Source organism: Rhincodon typus, chromosome 44, assembly GCF_021869965.1.
Source record: "Rhincodon typus isolate 14 chromosome 44, sRhiTyp1.1, whole genome shotgun sequence".
NCBI classification, from domain to species: Eukaryota; Metazoa; Chordata; class Chondrichthyes; order Orectolobiformes; family Rhincodontidae; genus Rhincodon; species Rhincodon typus.
Genome location: NC_063375.1, coordinates 430,639 through 441,470, shown reverse-complemented (window position 1 = coordinate 441,470; position 10,832 = coordinate 430,639). Strand labels below are relative to the sequence as shown.

At 48.2% G+C, this 10,832-nt stretch overlaps 1 long non-coding RNA gene across 2 annotated transcripts; it reads right to left on the bottom strand.

The window, feature by feature from the left end:
- Positions 1-6,413: 6,413 nt before the first annotated feature.
- On the bottom strand, positions 6,414-10,826 carry LOC125487708. 2 transcript variants are annotated; one of them, XR_007266073.1, is made up of 3 exons: positions 10,061-10,826; positions 9,677-9,832; positions 6,414-6,821 (listed from the first exon to the last, which is right to left on the bottom strand). It is a non-coding gene; the product is annotated as an uncharacterized LOC125487708 (long non-coding RNA). The 2 variants fall into 2 exon arrangements; XR_007266072.1 differs by having other exon boundaries at positions 9,677-9,827.
- Positions 10,827-10,832: the final 6 nt, after the last annotated feature.

Sequence of the window (10,832 nt, the reverse complement as noted above, 5' to 3'; positions counted from 1 at the left end):
TGTGTAAACAACACTTACAATCGGATAATCTGCTTTTAAAAAGTGCAGCAATTCTTTCCACAGTCCTCAGTTTTTTAAAACAGTCCTTTCACAATCAAAAACTTCCACAATCAAAAAAAACAGTAAAGTAGAAAAGATACTTTCCTTCTGCCTGCTGCGTGCAAGACAGAAAGCCTTGACAGCAGTACTTACTTTAAAGACCTCTGCTAGGTTGCCCCTCCTTTATTCTGAGATAGCAGGGGCTCAACCTGTCAATGCTTTCCTGACTACAGTACACCCAGAGGTTTATGGTAACTGCTTGTGGATCTTTTGTGGCTACTGAATCACCTGAACAACCTCAAGAGCAGAGGCTCAATGCAGGTTTAGTTCCTGTATTTTGTTTTATGGATGGATAGTGGCATGTTTCTTTTTAAGAAAGTTTGCTCGGATGGTGAGCTCACCTGCGCAGCTGCAGAGTCGCTCTGCTCCTCGTCCATCTGTAGAGTTAAATCATCGTATACCTGACGCTTGGAATTGGTTTTCTGTGGTACACGGGAAAGAAACTGTGTTAGAGCTGACCTTGGGCTGCACCGTAAATCATGCTGCGAGTAGAGACAAATGTATGAATAGCAAATTTCAAACAATTGCAGCAAGTGGCGCCTTATTAACTTTCACTACTTTTTGTACAGTGCTTGCGATTAAGCTCATTCATTCATGCAATCTTTTTCTTTAGTATGTAGGAGACTGAGGGGCAACCTTGTAAAATTCTATAAAATCATGAGAGGCATTGATAAGGTAGATAGCCAACAGCTTTTCCTCATGGTAGGGGAGTCTAAAACTAGAAGGCATAGGTTTGAGATGAGAGGGGAGAGATACAAAAGGGGCAATTTGTTTCACAGACGTTGGTGCTGAGTGTCTGGAACAGCCTGTCAGAGGCAGTAGTAGAAGACAGTATAATTTTGTCATTTAAACATTTAGGTGCATAGAGGCAGGGGCTAGGAATGAATGGACATGGATCAAACACAGGCAAATGGAACTAGTTTAATTGTGAAAACTGGGCAGCATGAATAAGTTGGGCCAAAGGGCCTGTTTCACGCTATAAACCTCTATCACTACTATTTGAGAAAGGGTGCGCTGATTGTCCATGGCATAGCTATTGGATATAGGCTTTTTGGGGATTTAAATGAAACAGAGTTTTGACCATATTCCTTTCCTTTGTGGCTGCTTAACTTAAACTGGTTGCTAGCATAGCTATACTTGCACTTGGGACTGTTCAGCAAGTATGGCCAAGTTACAGAAACACGCCAAACAGCCTGCCACTGAGATGATTGGCCTGTTGTTGGGGCACACAGCTGGAATACCAGGCACTACCCCTGGCCCTGAGATTCGTACACTACCTTTATCCAGGCCAAAGGCAGCATCAGACTGAAGGGCAGTCAAGGAGTCAACTGCTTGGGCTATGGGTCAAGGCAGCACCCTCAAAGACAAGTTGGACAGGGGCTGCATGCCGGCGATTTTAGAGATCAAAGGGGCAGGAGATAGCGGGGAACAAGACATTAGCTCCTGAAAGAGTGGCAGCACAGAGGGAGCAGACAGATTGAGGACCTGGCAGGGGATGGGGTCTTGGGTTGATAGTGAGAGAGGTGATAGGGGTGGAGGGAAGTGTGGCGCTCCCTCAGCGCTGACCCTCGTTCTGGGCTTGGCAATGAATTAAAATTGCAGAGATGAAGGGAGCCAGCCTGCCCACTTCCTCCTCATTCACTGCAGCCTGCATGCTGATGATTCAGTGTCCTTCCCACCAGGACTGCCCCTGTCCCCACCCCCACCACCAGTGCCAAAGGCCCCTGGCACTCACCCGTGCATGGCCACTGCGATTGTTATCCTTCGCTGTTGGCCTTGAATGGAAGCTTACGCCAGCCTGGACCTCAGGAGTGAGAGAGACGAGGAGCACTAAAGCGAGTGTTGTCAGGAGCAGCAGCTTCGTTTTCATCTTGGAACCTTGGAGACAGAGGCAATGGGCTAGCGAGTTTATGTCTCTGGGCAACCACTGGCACCTACCCTGTCCCAGTTTGTGCCAAGCTCCATAAGAACATCCACTTCTCTGGCAACTTGCACCACCTCAGAGCTGGGGAAGGGGTCTCAAAGTGCAGTCACAGGCATTCTGTAGCAGTGAGGGGAGGGGGCACCCAAATTTTTCATGTAGCAACAGCTCCCATAACCACCAATATGAAAATGAAACCAAGTCCATTGCCTGTCTGAGCGGTGAGGATTGAGGGATACATACTGACCCCTGAAGACCGGAGACATCTCTCAGGTCACTCACCCCATCAAACCCTCCCACCAAGGGTCACGTTCTTGGTCCAATCATAGTCAAAGCATTTTTTTGCCAGCTGAGACAGAGAGGGCCCTGTTTGAACTTACCATCTGAAATGTAAATTACTCTCTGCCAGTGTGAAGCTCCCTCAGCACTGGCTCTCCAATAGTGCAGTTTCTGTTATTCCATATATAAGCCTCCCACAGCCCCATAAAACCCCTCAATTAGATTCCAGTCTGTAACTTGCTCCCAGGTATCTGCTATTCTGTATATAAACCACCCCGAGCCCCCTCGCTTAGATTCCAGTCTGTAACTCCCTCCCGGGGTATCTGCTATTCTGTATGTAAACCACCCCGAACCCCTCGATTAGATTCCAGTCTGTAACTCCCTTCTGGCTATCTGTTATTCTGTATATAAACCACCCCGAACCCCTCGATTAGATTGCTGTGTGTAGCCGTACCCCTGGATCAGTTGCAAACTGCACAGTCTGTCGTGTCTCCCTCCCTGGTGATACGCTTTCCCACCAGAGTGACCAGTTTGTAAATTGGGAACAGGAACGGATGGTGATTACCTTCTCCGCTCAGGAATCAAGGCCAGCCGATCTCTCCAAAGGACGCAGCCGTCTCGAACGGTCACCTCCGTGCTGGTCTTCACTGAGAGTGCTGCGGTCTCGGGGAATTTATCTGGAGTGGCATCCCCGCATTTCTTGTGTGCCCGGGACCGAGGACCAAGCTGCGCTCTAATCTTATCGTCTGATCGCTGCAGTGTACGCAAGTGAGGGCGGAATCTGTGGACAGCTTGCTTTTAACATTGTGCCAGAACTCAGCAACAGCCTCCAAGGGCTCGGAGTTTGTTGACACATGTTGGGGGAGAGAAGGGACATGCCCAGTGAGAGGCTAAGGCAGGCACTTCTCCTGGATGTTGGGGCTATGCCACAATGGCTGTGCCTTGCTGGAGCATGCGGAATGGGGGAGGAGTTGTTTGTACAAGACACTGAGGGATACCCAGGTTGTGTGGACAGACATTGGGTATCAGACACCTGCATTGCATGTGTGTTTGTTGTATGCATGGTAACTCTTGTGTCAAGATGTGTGATACCTATACTACCTGTGTGTGTGTGCCTCATAGCAATTAACCTCTAGCTGCCCCGAGCATGCATCTAACAGCAATTCACTTCTGACTGACCTTAAGATGTGCTCGACAATAATTCATCCCAAGATGTGCTAAATAACAATTAGACTTTAACTGGCCTTAAGGTAGCAATTAGTCTCTCACTGACCGTCAGATGTGCCTAACAGCAAACATTAACCATAAAGAGTTGTCCATTCAGCCCCTCGAGCCTCTTCTGCCCTTTGATAGGATCATGGATGATCAGTGATGTCAGTGCCTACTCTCAATCACCTTTCACTGACGTTAGTCAACAATCTACCTACCTTCACCTTGAAAACACTCATCACTGCTCTCCAGGGGAAGGGTGCGCCACAGACTTGTCATCTCCATCATAAGCGGGAGATCCCTTATTCTGAATCTGTGCCCCTCCCTCGAACGAGGGGAAATATTCTGTCAAGCTCCACCTTGTTAAATCTCCATGTGGAGGGGATAGGGGTTTGTAGGACAGAGACACTCCTATCCTTTACAATTAGACCTGAGAGAAGGTAATTTTCCACTGCCTATCAGTGCTGGGTCCACTGTTATTCGTCATTTATATAAATGATTTGGATGAGAATTTAGGAGGTACGGTTTGTAAGTTTGCAAATGACACCAAGGTAGTGGACAGTGAAGAAGGTTATCTGGGAATTCAGCGAGATCTTGATCAACTGGGCCACTGGGCTGACCAAGTTTCATTGAGATAAATGCAAGATGTTGCATTTTGTTGAAGCAAACCAGGGTAGGACTTACAGTGTAAATGGCAGAGCCCTAGGGAATCTTGTAGAACAAAGAGAACTAGGGGTACAGGTTCACAGCTCCTTCACAGCAGTTAGACAGAGTGGTGAAGGAAGTTTTCATTGGTCAGAGCGTTGAGTATAGGAGTTGCAACATCTTCTTGCAGCTGTACAAGTCATTGGTGAGGCCACATTTGGAGTAATGCATGCAGTTCTGGTCGTCCTACTATAAGAGAGGATATTATTAAACTAGAAAGAGTGCAGAAAAGGTCTGGCTGCATCTGTGGAAAGAAATTAGAGTTAATGTTTTGGGTCAAGTGACCCTTCCTTAGAATGGACTGGAAGGTTTGTGTTATGTGGATAGGCTGGGAAGCTTTCTCCTGGAGCATAGAAGACTGTGGGGTGACCTTATAGAAGTCTATAAAAACATGAGAGGCATAGATAAGGTAGAAAGCGGACAGCTTGTCCCCATGGTAGGGGAGTCTAAAACAGAGGGCATAGGTTTAAGGTGACAGGGAAGAGATACCAAAGGGTCCAGAGGGGCAATTTGTTTCACACACAGAGGGTGGTGAGTGTCTGGAATGGGCTGCCAGAGCTAGTGATGGAAGTGAGTACAATTTCATCATTTAAGAAACATTTAGACAGGTACATGGATGGGATAGTTATGGAGAGATAGGGACCAAACACAGGCAAATGGGACTAGTTCAAATTGTGAAAACTGGGTGGCATGGATAAGTTGGGCCAAAGGGCCCGTTTCCATGCTGTGGATCTCCATGACTGTCTCGAGGCTGGACTAAGGTGATGTTACAGTGGGAGTGTCATGGGACTAATTGGCCTGAAACCTGGGATAATGGGGATATGGGTTCAAATCCCACCAGGGCAAGTGGGATAATGTGTATTTAAAAAAATCTGCAATTAACAGCCAGTCAATGACACATGTTAAGCGTGAATGTGAAGGAAATCCACTGTCTTTATCTGGTCTTTGACTCCAGATCCAGTTGACTCTTTTCTGCCCCAGACATGGGGTGGTTAGGGTTGGCCAGTGAATACCGGCCTAGCCAACGTCTCCCACATCCCAGGACAATATCTACCTTCTCAGGCACAGCAGTACTGTGGACAGTGTTGGTCTCCACATATAAGGATGGAAGTCAATGTGTTGGAGGCAGTTCAGTGAAGGATCACCCAGACTAATCCCTGGGATGGGGGTGGATCATCGGAGAGACGTATAGCACAGAAACAGATCCTTCTGTCCAACCAGGCTATGCTGACCATAATCCCAAACAAAATGAGTCCCAAAAGCCTGCTCCTAGACCACTCTTATGTGGAAGGACTGGGTTTGTATCCATATGGAGTTTAGGACAGAAAGTGGAGACTTGATTGAAACATCTAAGATCCTGAGGGGGGTGGGGGTTCAGGGTAATGTGGAGAGGCTGTTTCCTCTTGTGCGAGAATCTAGAATGAGATGGGACAAGGGGTTAAAAATCAGGAGTTTTGCACTGAAAACGGAGATGAAAAGAACTTTCTTCTCTCAGAAGGTCATCGTCTTTGGAATTCTCTCCCTCAAAAGGAAGGGGAAGCAAAGTCTGAATCTTTTTAAGGCAGAGGTGGGAGAGACTAACAGAAGAGGGGAGAGGATATATATAAGGCACGGCAGGAATGCAGAGTAATTAGACCATCCATCATCACACTGAGTAGCAGAGTAGGCTCAAGGGACTGTGTGGCCTCCTGCTGCTTCTAAATCATATCTTTGTCTGTAAAAGACACAGGACCAAGGGTCCTGATGCCCCAGATTTCTAACCGTGCAGATAGAGGCCACTCAGCCTCAGACAACCGTGCTAGCCCTCCTCCAAAGCAATCCAGTCAGTTGCATTCTCTTCCTGTGCTTTCCTTGCAGCCTCTACACATTTACATCCCTCGAGCTGTACATTTTGGGCACCTTTTCGGCTTGATTCACTGCCCCCTCTCCCAATGCACCCCCTCCCTCAGGGGAAATACCACACAGGCTGGGCCTGGAATTTGGCACGGTGATCAGAATTGGTGATGAGGCCTGTAGGTGTACCTGCCTGGTGATCTGATGTTTGTTCAATCACATGTTGGATGGTCATGGTCCTCGACCATGCGTAGAAAGGGAAGAGGCATGAGAGTGAGCAAGTCAATAAACTCTCTCCATAAAGAAATGCTATCCCACCAGCCACCTTGAAACATATCAACATAGTCTCAGTGCGACTCCTCACACACTCACTGTAGCCTATAACAGCTAATTTCCTTTATTAATTCACCAGATGAGGCAATCACTGGCTAGGCAGCATTTATTGCCCTTCCCTAATTGCCCAGAGGGCACTTAAGAGTCAACGACATTGCTGTGGATGTAGGCCAGACAGGTAAGGATGGCAGTTTCCTTCCCTGAAGGACATTAGTGAACCAGATGGGTTTTTCCTGACAATCAGCAATCGATTCATGGTCATCATTAGATCCTTAATTCCAGATATTTTGCTGAATTCAAATTCCACCATGTGCCATGGCAGGATTCTATCCGGGGTCCCCAGAACATGATCTGGGTCTCTGGGTTAACAGTCCAGTGACAATACCACTAGGCCATTGCCTTCACTTGGACATGCTGAAGAAAACCAGCTAGTCTGCAACATCTGTGGAGAGAAACAGAGTTAATGTCTTGAGTGTAGTAAGACTTTTTATTCAGAAAGGAAAAAAATACTGTGTCAACAATATTTTCAGAAACATGGCAGGTGTCCCAATTTATGCGGTTTTGGATTATTACACAACAGTCAGAGGGATATCTTACTTGGACCAAAGCCCTTAGCCCTCTCTCCCTTCTTTCACACACCCCTTATCAAAGCATGTGAATTGAAAAAACCACTGGAAGACCTCATCATCATAAGTGGAGGTCTTCCGACAGGAGAATTCAGAAGCTACCAACACTGTCTCCAGAAAAGTGAATTCAGCCTTTCGAAACTGATCCAGGCAAACACCCCATTGCTAACAGTTTGTGTGCAAAGTGACTTTGGCCACAGATAAACATTTAGGAGAATCTGGGAATTTTTTTAAAAAATTTTCTGCACATATTTCTGTTGGATGAAATATTTTAAGGTATATTCTGCAAAATTTATTTTTTTTTGCCAGGTTTGGAGGATGTGTGTATAAGTGCCTGTGTGAGACAGATAGAGAAAGAGAGGGAGTGTGTGAGACAGAAAGTGTATGCAAGTGAGAGAGTGTGTGTGTGACAGAGTGTCTGTGCAAGTGAGAGAGACAGTGTGTGTGTGACAGAGTGTCTGTGCAAGCGAGAGAGAGAGTGTGTGTTTGTGTGTGTGTGTCAGTGAGAGAGTGTGAGTGAGAGAATGTGTGTATGTGTGTGTGACAGAGCGCATTTGTGGGACAGAGATAGTGCACATGTGCTAGTGTGAGACAGTGAGAGAAAGAGAGCGCACATGTGCTAGTGTGTGAGAGAGAGAGAGACAGTGAGATAGAGTGTGTCTAACAATGTGTGACAGTGTGAGAGAAAGAGTGAGAGAATGTGTGTGAGTATGTGACAGAGCGTGTGTGTGTGTATATGTGTGTGTGACAGTGAGAGAGAGTGCACATGCTAGTGTGAGTGAGAGAGAGAGAGAGTGAGTTAGCAAGTCTGTGAGTTTTGAAGCACTCTTGTTCATGTACTGATGCACAGCAGCATTGGGAGAGGTGAACGAGGAGGGGAGTGTAGAGGAGAGGGCGGTTGCAGTGAGCTCTTGTAGGACCTGGGCATGTTTTCAGGTCAGCTTAACTTAGTGGGTGAAGGGCACATGTGGACCCAGGCAAACAGCTTTCCACCAGAAGTGAGATGAGGAATTCCGCAGCAACAGATTTCAGTCAAGGTAGGGGAGCTGTCCCAGTGAGGATAGCTGCAGAGAGGATGTGGGGAGGCCAGCCCAGGGTCCTCACACAGAGAGTAAGCTCCCAAAACTCCTATTTAATATGGCAAAGTTTGTTTAAAGAGTGCATGTTTCACTTCCTCACTGTTCCCAAAGTGGCTTTTGAAAGGGCAGTGGTCAGGCATAGCTCAACATCTCACTGAGGGAGCGTCGCACTGTCGGAGGGTCAGCGCTGAGGGAGCACCGCACTGTCGGAGGGTCAGCACTCAGGGAGACACGCTGATGTCAGTAAGGCCTGGTGGGTCTGAATCTGCTGGCCACCACAACCAGTCAATGCATTCGCATGGAGCCAGTAACATCCGCCAAGAACCTTCACAGGAGTCATTGTCACTATGAGACATTCTGGTGGATTCACTCAAGGAAGTCGTCATCTGAGGATCAGAGAACAAAAAGCAAGCATCCACGATAGCTGGATTTGTGTAGAAAGGTTGCACAGTGTGTGTGTTGGACCCTGTACCCCAGTGAGAGTCTGTGTGTGTGTCAATGTCTGTATTTGTGGGACCCTGTAGCCCAGCGACAGTCTGTGTGCGCGTGTGGGAGCAAATATCCCAGTGAGAGTCTGTGTGAGTGTGAGATAGCTGTACCTCAGTGAGGGTGTGTGTGTGTGTATGTATGTGTGAGCCTGTACCCCTGTGTGTGTGTGTTGGGGGGACCCTGTAGCCCACTGCCAATCAGTGTGTTTGTGTGTGTGGGAGCCTGTATGCCAGTGACAGTCTGTGTGTGAGTGCTTGTACACCAGTGAGTGTGTGTGTGTGAGACAGAGAGAGAGAGCCTGTACCCTAGTGAGAGTGTGTGTGTGTGGGGCGGGGGGAACTTGTACCCCTGTGTGTGTGTGTGTGTGTGTTGGGGGGACTCTGTAGCCCACTGACAATCAGTGTGTGCATGTGGGAGCCTGTATGCCAGTGACAGTCTGTGTGTGAGCGTCTGTATTGAAACAGTAATGAAAAGCAGTTGGTGACGGGGAATCGGTGGATTGCAATGGAGGCCATGTCCATCCTGGGCCTCCTCCAGTGTCACAGTGACGCCACTCGGAAACTGGAGGAGCAGCACCTCATATTCCGCCTTTGGAGCCTACAGCCCAATGGTCTCAATGTGGACAAAAAGCTTTCCTGCTCCTCTGATGCCCCTGGCCTGCTGTGTTCCTCCAGCTCCACGCTGTGTTATCTCTGACTCCAGCATCGGCAGTTCTTCCTATCTCTGCAATGGAGATTGGTGGGTTTCCCTTGCGATGGGTTGCCATGCGGACTGGCAGATTGCCATGTAGTTACATGCTGATATATGGGGGTTGCCATGGGGAGAAATGCCTTGCCACCGTGATATGTGGGTTTCTCTGGTGATGGGTTGCCATGGGGATGGGCAGGTTGCTCTGGTAGGCGGATGGGTAAACATGAGGGTAGGCAGGTTGCCATGGAGATAGGTGTTTGCCCTGGTGCTGGGTTGCCATGGGGATAGGCTGGTTGCCCTGGTAATGGTTTGCTGCGGAGATGGGTTGCCATGGGAGGGACGCACTTGAGAATAGAGGTCATGATCCCGCGTCTTCCACAAAACACAGTTTAATGAAAAAACATTTCACTCACTAAACGTGGGTTGACGCCATCCGATGTAGATCGCCCCTGTCTGTGCAGGCTGCGTTCACTTTTTTTTTAAAAATAAAGAACCCGTAACGGTCGTTATTGTTTGAAAAAGGAAGCGCGAGGCGGCCGGACTTCCGGTTTCTCCAACCGTCACCTTTTCTTAAAAAAAAACAAATTATAGTTTTTGAATTCCCTCCAAATCCTTGAACTGCACCTCCTGCACCTGACAGGAATTTAAAATCGTTAAAGCTAAAGGCTGAAACGTACGAATAAATGTTTTAGATCGGTTGCCATGGTTAAGCTGCAAGTCTTGGGAAGACACAGCGTTACCGTTGTCAACAACAAAACAAACTATAGAAATAGCACGTTTTTAAATTAAATATGCACCTGCATTAAAGTCTATATTTTTGTTTTTGAAACACACAATTGCTCCTTTGGTGGGGGGGAGGTGGTCGTCGCAGGGGGCGGCGCTTTGTGAGTCCTCCAAGGCCTGGGGGCGTGGTCTTTACGGGGTCCTCCAGGGAGTGGGGGCGTGGTCTATACGCAGACCTCCAAGGATTGTGGGGGGCGATGTTGAACTGGGTCCTCCAAAGCTGAAGGGGGCGTGCACATTGGGTCGTCCAAGGACTGGGGCCTGGGTAACAATGGGGCGTCTAAGCCTTAGGGGCGTGGTCTATATTGGGTCCTCCAAGGTGTGGGGTACAGGGTCTACATTGGGTCCTCCAAGGTGATGGAGGTGTGGTCTTTAGTGGCTCCTCCAAAGTGTGTTGGGGGAGTCGTGGTCTTTAGTGGGTCCTCCTCCAAGATCTGGGGCAGGGTCTATATTTGGACGAAGGGGCGTGGTCTTTGGTCTTTACAGGGTCCTCCATGGTGAAGGGGTGTATTCCATAAATCAACAATTCGGGCCTAGACCCTTCTCAGGACCTTCATCCCGCTGCATGGTCTAGGCCCGAGACGTCGATTTACCTACTCCTCTGATGTTGCCTGACCTGCTGTGTTCCTTTAGGTCCACACTTCTCTGACACCAGCATCCGCAGATGTTGCTATCTCCGGGCGTGGTGTATATTGGGTCCAATAAGGTGTGGGGGTCGTGGTCCTTACTGGATCCTCCAAGGTGTGGGTGCGTGGTCTATATTTGGTCGTCCAAGGTGTGGGGAGC